Here is a 10,132-nt window from a genome sequence, read left to right as displayed (position 1 = left end):
CTTCCAGGCTAACTTCCACCCTGGGATGTCCCCACTGACTTCAGTTCAGCCGTGCACAGCTTTTTGTGGTTCACCTGCAGAAAACACACACAGCGTACCTGCCTGGTGCGTCTCCGTCTGCTTGGGATGCAGCCCTGCCCCGGTCCCTTGGAGCGGTGGTGTCGGAGATGTGCAGCACAGACGCTGCTCCACAGGCCCTGGGAGGGAGCATTCGCCCGGCTCTGCAGCGTGCTCGTCTCCAGTGCGTGGATGAAGGTGTTAAGGATACACTGGGAAGGATAAAACCATGCGTGTGCAAGCACAGAGAGCATATGAGGTTTTACTCACACGCCCAGCCCTTGGCTAGACACGGGGAAGGGAAGACACCCGCATTATTGCACAAACTGTGAAAGCAAGAAGCCACTAACCAACCTCGCGTGCACAGCGGCACGGATGGATGACTACAACAGGCACGCGTGTCGTGACGCACGTGTGCCCAAGTAGAGGCACCCGAAGCCAAGTCAAGGGCCACTTGGGCAGCAGTTTCTGGTGAAGCCATTTATCCCGTGGGCTCGGACCTCGGCGCACGCCCAGCACTGCCTCCACGGAGACACAGCACAACGCCCGTCAGAGCCCAGCGGAGGGTGGCACTGGGTACACGGGAATTCGGAGGTGCCAGCTCAAACCTCTGCTCTCTGACCGACCCACGCAACCTGAAATAAGTCACTGGGTGGTGGGAATATTCCCACCGTGGGGGTGGGAATCACCCCGACATCGCCCCCCCGTGCGGCTGAGCCAGGGCTGGGGTGCAGCCTGGAGGGGCTGTCCCCGCCATGCCAACCCCGGGAAGGGTCTGGCTCACAGAGCCAGGGGCCCCTTCTTCACCCTTCCCTGGCCCCCAGTGGAACAATCTACCTTTCGGAGCAAGTCCAAGATATTAATTAAGATAAATCTACCTCAATTTTGAGATTCTCTTATCATGTAATTTATCAAAATTATGTTAATTATTTCTGTAGGGCAGCAAAATTATTACCTCTTCCGTGTCTGATTTGTATTAATATTCATAATTTAATAATTCAGCATCCAAGCCATCTGGTTTGGGGAGCCATGCTCCTTCCCCTCCCTCCGCCAGAGCCAAAACGCTCCCGCCTCCCCCCTCCTGCGCCCATCCAGGCAGCCCCCAATGGCTCCCAACCAGAACCGTGCCACCGGCTCCTGTCAGCGTCGGCATCGGCGTCCCCCCCGGTCCCGCCGAGGGTGCCGTGGCAGGGTCCCATCCCCCGGGGAGGGGGAGCAGCCCCTTCCCCTGCGCTGGGCTGAGCCTCCGTCACCAGCGCTGTCTCAGCCCGGCAGGTGAGCACAGCTGAATTGACATTTTCCACACTTTGTGATTTTTACACTGTAATTTGACATAATTAATGCCTACATTACTGCTGATAATTTAGCTAGTTAATTAAACTCGGAGGAGATAATTAAGGAGAGGCTACTGCTTGGACTGCTAATTGTTTTTGTCATTATTTTAGGGGCCCGACAGCTGCTGGCTGAGTCATCCTCCCCATCAGCTGATGGCCGCACGTGACCACGGTGCCATGGGCACGGGGCTCGAGGTGCCCGGCGAGGCAGCTGGGGGCTGCCGGCGGCTCGACCCGCCACGGCCTGGCTGGGAGCCAGCGTCCGCCAGCGCGGTGCCGCGCAGATGGCGAGCGGGGCCTCTGCAAACGCACGGCCCTGGCGCCGCTCTGGCCGAGGGCGAGTGCCCCCCAGTTTGGTGCTGGAAGAGAAGAGGAGAGACGGCGAGAGGTGCTTCCTGAGGAAGAATTGAATGGTGGGCAGGAAAGCGGCATCGAGCGTGCCGGGGAGGGCAGACAGTGAGGACGCTCATGCATCAGTCCGTGAAACGCCCCAGGTGCCGTCAGCTCGTGCTGCAAAGGGGATCCTGGCACGTTTTGGCGGTCACGTAGAAGCGGGGACGCCGGCCACCCAGCGAGCACAGCCGGGACCTGGGATTCCCTACGCAGTGGTGCCAAGTACTCACCCTGGGTCTGGAGAAAGTCCATCTGCCCGCAAGTCCCAGGGCAGGCAGGGGAAGGAGGGCAGCAGGGGGTCCCTCGCCCCCGTGGGGGTGGCTTCCCTCTTAACCCCGCAGCATTCAACTTAGCTCTGGCTGCACCGTGCTGTGCTGCTGCAGCACGTGCCTTCTCCTTCTCGGGTGCTCTGGCTTCATCTTTAACTGTAGATAAATCCATACGTTTACTGGAAGCAAAAGCAGATGCGCGATGAACCCATCTGGTCCCCGAAAAGCACATCGTCGGAGCCGAGTCCCTGCTCCCCACTGCGTTTCTTGTCTCGCGGAACCCTCTGCCAACCCCATCAGCAAGGTCCCACACTGTCCGCCCTAAGTCACCCCCTGCAAGACTTCAACCAAAGCCCCAGCTCCTCTAAGCACCTGATGCTGGCACCAAGTTCAAAATGACTTCGTGCTTGTGTCTCTTCCATGCCAGGCCACTTGTTCCTCCACCCTGCTCAGCAAAGACCTAAAATCGGGGTGGGAGCAAAGAAGCCCATGCCCCGTGGCTGGTTGGGAGCTGCAGGAGCAGAGCACATCCCCGCCGTTCCCCCTCCCTCCCCGCAGCCCGGTGGGAGGAAGGCAACTTGAGGGACAACCACGACCTTATTCGTGCTCCACAGCAGCTGGAGAAGCTTTGTTTGGTCTTCCTGATGTGCAAAGCCCCCACAGCCTCACCCAGCACCATCCCATGGCCCTTGACAGCCGGCATCCCTCCCCACCACGGGCAGCCCCGCCAGGCTGTTTGCTGCCGGAGATTTCTTTCCACCCTCTGCCTCCTGGCGAGCTCAGTGCTCTGAGCTGGAGGCCAGCTTGACATCTCAATCCGGAGATTAGGACGGAGACTGGTCACTTCCCAGTTCTGGCGAACACCCTTCAAATAATTTGATTAATCATCTTAGCCCCACTCAGCGCAGTTGGCATCCTCCAGAATCAAAGCCTCTCCTGAAATGCTGTGTCGAAAAATCATAAAGCTGCTGTAAAGGTTCAACCAAGCATGGACCAAAGCAGAAGCCAGTACTCCAGAGGCTGTGCACTGGGTTGGCTAAATACTCCCTTTAAATATCTCTACAGCTAGCAGAGACATATGAGATGTGTAACAAATTGCACAGGGACTGCTTTCCTTCTCTCACTGTTCGGAGGAGATTTTTTTTTTTTTCCCTCCTGCATTTCTATTTATCACAACGCAAAAAAGAAACGTGCCAAAACGGTTTTATATTTTCACTTGGAACAACAACATTTGGACAGCCCCAAGGATAGCAATTGCAGTAATCATGAAAAAGTAATACTTTGCGCTTCTGTAGTCCCTTTCATCCAAGCATCTCATAGTACTTTGCAAACGTTGGCCCTGATCCTGCTGGGACCCGTGCACATGGATCATCCTATACAGGAATTTATTCCGCTGGGTTCAGCGAATCAGGACTGCGGGGCTCTGCGGGGCTCTGGAGTTGTTCACCTCCATGCTCACCGAGTCAGCTGCTCCATCAGCACTGACAAGTGCATCCTGAGGTATTTGTTGATATTTAAGTCTGAGCTCCTGGAGTCAGGGGACCGTGTTTCCATTTTTCAAACCTCTCTAGTTTGTCATCTCGATGCAATCCCTACAACAGGAACCCTAAAAACCCAGAAAGCAAAAGCAAAATAAGACAAACCAAACGTACTCTCTTTCCAGCATGGTGCTTTTTTGCAGGCTCGTCTCTCTTCGGAGTCGTGCTTCAGGATTTCTGTATTTATTTTCACCAGAAGAGAGCAATTCCTGCACTCCAATACTCATAAAAGAATAAACCCAGCTGATCTCGAACTGCTCAGGGGAAACTATGGCAGGGAGAGCAATTTGCCAAGATCTGAAGCGGTGAAAAGAGTAAACCTCAAATGTCCTTGTTCCCAGTGCCTCCCCCTGCCAGAAAGACAACCACGGTCCAAACAGTTGAGGGTTTGGTTGGAGTTTCTGCTGTCATTGTTTTCTTGCTTAAAATAAAAAAAAGGTTTCTTTCTTGCTATATCCAGTGCCCCAAAGCCCCACCAGGGATGTGAGGCCAAGAGCCACTGTGGGCAGCATCCCTCCTTCACGCACCCATGCCACAGTGCCAAAGAGCACCAACGTTCAAGATGAAGTTCAAGCCCCAGCCCTCTTGCAGGGCTCCTGGGGGCCATCCCCCCCAAATGGAGACCTCGCATCTCTCCCCTTTGGCCTCAGACTCGACACCTCCATGGAGGACATGCCATCGCTAGCAGTGAGGCAGCAGAAGACAATTAGCATCCCCTGCCCTGCAAGGCTATTGCTATGAGAGCAGTTTCCTTTAAGCATGAAGAGGTGGCATCTTCCTCTCCGCACCCCAAGCCCGGCCTTGTTGGGTCACCGGATTCATCACAAGCGTAGGGACAACGGTGGTTTTGCAAAGAGCCCTGGACAAGCCATTGGCAGTACATCACCGGGACAGCTCGGCTGAGCAGGAAGCATTGTCCCGCAGAGCCGCCCAGACATCATCCAGCGCTTCACTGGGCAACCTGAAGGTGTTCACGGCTACCCTGGAAGTGTGGCCCGAGGTGACCAGCTACCAACCAGGGCTGACGGCCCTTCAGGGCTGTTTTCTGCTCCTGGGGGGACTTGCAGCAAACCATATATCCTCTCTGTGCTCCAATTCCTTCCTCTGTGAGGAAGGACATATTTGACACACTTGGAGATCTATGGCTGAGCAGCGCAGCAGCCTGCAGTTAAAATCCAGCAGAATTTCAAACCACCCTTTAACCTCTCTTACCTCTGCGCTATCTTCCAGTGAAATGAACCTCTCGTATCTGCCCAGTCCAGCATCTTTGTCCCAACAGAGACAGCCTCAGCCTTGCCTTCCGTGACCCCCTTTTCCTCCAACACGCTCGTGCAGACACACGCACGCGGGAAGAGTGCCCTTAGCACTGGAGGGGAGCGAGATGCAAAGGAAGAGCATTAGGTGGAATGAGAGATAGCAAAAGCACAGGCATATCAGACGTCTCCAGGCAAGATAACACGATAAATAATCAATCAATCCCTACAAAATCCTTAAGTGCTTGATGTATCCTCCTGCAAATTGAATCACTTTTCCTACCAGGAAGTTCTCTCTTGTAAATAAATGAGAGCAGAAATGGCCCATATTGAAAAATAATGTTGTTAAAACCACTGATTAAGTTTTACACAAGCATATGAGAGCAAACTAAAAGGTTTTAGCTTTTTAATTTAAGAAATGAGGAATATGATATAATTTCAATTTGTGATGAGATAAGATGTTCTCGATATTGTGGCTTCAATTGGATTATATCCTAATGTACTTTTATAAAGTGTCAGGCTAGCTGCAGATTAAGGTATGTGTGTAATATTCTTTATTAACAATTTAATGGACTTGCTTTCACTCTATCCATCTTAATCAGTGTTTCCAGTCCACCTGGGAGATCTAGTTAGTGCAGAACCTGAAACTCCAACCTGATGAAAGAGGGAACTCAGTGATCCGTCAGTGTCAAAAACAAGAGGGAAGCACTGATAAAAGACTGTCGAGGATCATCTTTAACCTCCTGTCATCAGCACCACTCCAAAAGCTCTCAACAACCGCTCTTGGAGTCACTCAATGAGACATACGCCCTCCTCAGATCTGCATCCTTCCCCTGCCAGAATATTAAAGGGGCTTTTGGCAACAGGCAGGACTTCCCGGATCACAAAACACAGTTGCCTGATCTCGAGGGACCTGCTCCTATAATCCTATTTTACAGTCAAACGCCAGTGCAAGAGCAGCCTGGTCGTGTGGACTCTCCAGCGCTCGTCCATAGTTTCTGCTCTGGCGCTTAGACACTTCCATCTCATTTCCCTCTGAAATTTATTCATGACTAGTTTGTATCTGCATGTTCTGGTATCAACATTGGCCTTTAGCTTAACTAGCTCCTCTCCCTCCCTTGTGTTTATCTGCCTGTGCAATCACATCTCCTCTCAGCCTTCATTTTGTTAGGCTAAATAAGCTGTGCTTGTTTAGTCAGCTCTCATAAAGGGGCTTTCCAACACCTTCCCCACTCGAACGACCCATCTCTGCACCTCTTCCAGTTTTCCAGACTGTACACAGCACTCCAAGTCTCACTGTGCTTCTAGCGCAAGCGGTTTTCTGTCTCTCCTGGAAACGGTGTCTCTCCTTTTCTTAAATAAAAGGATGCTCCAAGCATCCTTTTATTTAAGCAGCCACTCCCCCTGGCTGGTTCCTGCTCTAAAAGCACCCACCTCTCCCACCCGTAGACACCCCAGGAGGGGTAAGTCCTCCACCCCAATCAAGGCCTTTCATGCTGCAGGTCTTGGTGAGAAATTGCTATTTCACACACATGTCAACCCACCACGGGGTGACCGGGATGGCTCGTGATATGCTGCACGAGATCTCACCACAAGCCAGTACCCCGCCTCCCCCTTCCCTGCCACTCGGACTGCCATGTGCATGCACAAACAGCGACTTGGTGCACGAAACCAGGAGCAGCAGCCTTGTAAATAATGGCCAATCAGGAAAAAAAAAAATGTATATACATCTCATCTCCTTTAATTCCCTTGCAATGCGATGATTCTGCAAGGGTGGGTCGGTCATAGCTGCAGGTGCTCCCGGACGGGGGAGGAGCACAAAAATGAAGTTGTTTGCGGCTTTTGATTCCATCCCTGGAATTATTTACAGCTGCAGGCAATATTAAACTATGTAGAGCAAGTGTCCTCATTTACATGCTAATTCATTTATACCCTCTGGATTGATTTCTCCAATTCATTTTCAGCCCACTAACTCTTCTGATATGAATTATATTATTACCTCCAGAACGGCAGCAGGGAAATGTGACGAAGCCACCCCAGCTCTTCTGATCTCTAATTGCCCTCGCTGTTCACAGCCGGCATGGCCAGCTGCAGCTTCGCCTCCCGGCTACCAGCACCCAGCTTCCTTCCATCTCCTGGAGAAAAACCAGCGGTGTGGCTCAGAGAACGAATCATTCTACCTCCGTCGCTCAGTCCTATTCTGGGGAAGACCCAAGTGAGCGGACCTTGGGCTTGCTGCCTTTGGAAACGATCCCCTCTTTCTGCCCAGGAGGAGGAACCACCTCATTTCAGAGAGCAAAACCAAAGTCCATCTGTATTCTGCAGTGGGAAGTCCTGGAGCAGTAAGGAAATTGAATTAATCCTCGACTTCCCAAGGGCCTTTCCGAGGCTTCTCAGCTTTTTACAGCAGCCTCACGCCGTACCTGGCAGACACGACACATCCCCAGTTCTCCCTGCCTTGGGAATGAGGTACTCACCCGTGGAAAGGACACAGTACCCAGGGGGTGGAGAAGAGTGGGGAAGTCTGTCCATAGGTAGCGGCAGCTGGAAGCAGTAGGGCTTTTCTCCCATCACTGTCACTCATGGATGAATGAGGTTTAGGTATCCTTTTCCAGGAGGTGTATCCAACCACATTGGCTCACCTCTCTGGAAGACCTGGTTGAGGTCTTCCAAGGTGGAGAAAGGAACCGTCTCCTGCATTGAGTCTACCTAAGCAGAAGGGTGAGTCTCCAGGATTCTGGAGAGACTCCAGGTCACTCGCCTGGAGACTGGTGACCAGCTGGACACGAAGGAGGGGAGAGAAACCATCAACAAACGGAGGAGGACACATGCAATGATGCAGGGTGCCGTGCAGGGCTGCCCGCCTCCCCATCTCCCTCAAAATTGCTGTAAAGTTCTGCAGAAGGTTAAACCTCAGCTTCCATAACGAGGTGGATTTCATCAGCCAAATATCTCATTGACTGACCATGACACCATTTTTAGTCCTGGACCAAATACACAGGTCAGATGTTGCTCAGAAAGTCCATTAAAACCCTACCCCTCTTCAGAACAGGGCTTTCACTATTGTTCCTCATGATGTTTCAGCATTTGATTTATCTTTTTTAAGAATTCCACACATCCCCCCCAGTGTTGACAAAATAAAGAAACATCGGACCTAATATAACTCTGTGTTCCAGGATTGTTTGTCCCTTGATCTGTGGCATGGATTAATGCCCCTTTAGCAGAGGACACCTTTTTCTCCCTGACTCAGTGTTTCGGCATTGACTTTATCGCTGGTTATGAGTGAATTCAAAGTAAGGGATTGGGATGTTCTCACTGCGCAGAGCACTTACACATCCTTCCTCCCTGCAGCCAGGTTCAGGTGCATCAGCCCTGTAGCAGGGGCAAATCCACCTCCTTGAGCTTGAGGGAGTTGTGGCAGAACACCTCTGGGTACATCCTCCGGGGACTATATCAATGCTTTATAGGCACTGGTTAATCGAGGTGCAAACCCAACTCCAGCACCCATTTGAGTTGCAGCTGAGGGACCCATCAAGAAGAAAAAGCTCAGGTGGACAAAATGTCCACGTCTGGACCACTGTGGTTCAGGCCAGCCAGAAACTTCCCCCTTCCTTTGGCCCAAATAGTCGCTCAGCACAGAAATCCAACTTGTGGGATAGACACCAAACACTGTGGTACGTATAGACACATCCAAATTGGATAAACACACATGGCATTTGGTGTTTTAAAGACTTCTAGAAGCCTTTCTACAGCCTAACTCCTTCCTTGCTCTCATACCCAGCATCTTGTTTGAACGGCATGCAGCCCGGCAGACATGCCAGAGGGACCAAAAGGTCCAGGACTGTCGGAAGTTAAACGGGACCACTTCCCCTCCAAAATCCTGGGCAAAATGAAAGCTATAGGGAAATTAAGACATTTTTTCTGGCTGGCAGGGAAAGGACAGCTCTTTGTTCCTGATTTACACCGTCTGAAACAATTAACTTATGAAAGCCGAGATACCATTCCCCTTGGCATCCAGTGTTTATTATGCTTCAGACCATTTCAAATGAGCACTTGAAAAGGAGAGGGAGCCTCTCTGCCTCCTGATCACTTGAGGGAGGGAGGAAGTTGTCCTAAATGCAACAACAGACTGTCCCTTCTTAATGCCACTTCAAAGCTCCTCGGACGGGAAAATTGATAATTGTGTCAAGTATAGTTTTTCTAAACTTCATCATTTAGCGCTGAAAACTGGGCTATTGAATTCATATAGTTCTTTGATCAAGACCAGTTAATTAAGTTATTCCCTTGATATGACTCTTATCACTTTAGTGCCAGACCTACATCACACTTACGCAATTCACATACTGGCTTTGATATGCATCGTATAAGCTTCCCAGACCATAATCACTGGGTTTCTATAGATTTGCTGCTACCTTACCTGTTTCACCAATAGGATGGGCTATAGGTCAGCTATTAAAAGAGCGATTGTGCAGCCCAGAAGGCTCCTGGGCAAACTGTAACAAGAGAAGTTACACATGGACCGAAACTAGACCAGTGATTCCTTCCAGAGCTTGTCATTTCCAGTTACGAACTCACAATGCTGCCCCGTCACCTTTTTGAAATATATCCAGCAATATCGATAGAAAGTACGCAGCTAAGTATTTATTTTACCCTCATCAGCAAGACAATTGAACTTGGTCTATCCTTTTGCTATTCTATTGCAATATCACACAGTAAGAAAAGACGGTAAAATTTAGTGTGAATTCTGAAACACGGCGAACCCTTCACTGCACTAAGTCACAGGCAGGTGACTGTTTAAGCAGGTTTTCCCTGCTTTCTCCCATCCACTCCCCTCCCACACCCCCTAGATCATCTCTGCCCTGGCCACCTCTCACAGAGGCTGTCCCACGGCCTCTCCTCACCACAGCAAATGATTTCTCTACCCCGTGCAGCTTTTGGTGACTCCTGTCATTCCTTCCCACCTGATACCTCCTGATCCTTCATCTTCACAGTCCTCCTCCAGCCGCCCTCTGTTTCTGAACAACCATCCAGGGGCTCATTCAGCAAATCCTCCTCCTCCACACTTCTGCTTTCCACAGGAGAATGACAAGCTCCAATTTAGGTCTCCACAGTTTTTCTTGGGCTTATCCCCTTAAACCGGATTAGCTAACGTCTTAATGCCAGTGACACCAGTCACAGCTCACCATCTGATCCTGCCTTTCAGGATTTGCTGCATCTATGCACTTTCCATTGCTAAACTAGATCCTGTGATCTTTTCTTCCGAGTCCTCCAACTTCCCATCACCATCA

The 10,132-nt window shown here is 50.9% G+C and overlaps 1 long non-coding RNA gene across 1 annotated transcript; it reads right to left on the bottom strand.

Moving 5' to 3' along the window:
- Positions 1-3,024: 3,024 nt before the first annotated feature.
- LOC142415896 (uncharacterized) lies at positions 3,025-7,570 on the bottom strand. The gene is made up of 3 exons (XR_012777572.1): positions 6,844-7,570; positions 4,804-4,957; positions 3,025-3,659 (listed from the first exon to the last, which is right to left on the bottom strand). It is a non-coding gene; the product is annotated as an uncharacterized LOC142415896 (long non-coding RNA).
- Positions 7,571-10,132: the final 2,562 nt, after the last annotated feature.

Source organism: Mycteria americana, chromosome 12 (genome assembly GCF_035582795.1).
Source record: "Mycteria americana isolate JAX WOST 10 ecotype Jacksonville Zoo and Gardens chromosome 12, USCA_MyAme_1.0, whole genome shotgun sequence".
Lineage (NCBI taxonomy): Eukaryota > Metazoa > Chordata > Aves > Ciconiiformes > Ciconiidae > Mycteria > Mycteria americana.
This window is presented reverse-complemented; position numbering and strand designations above follow the sequence as displayed.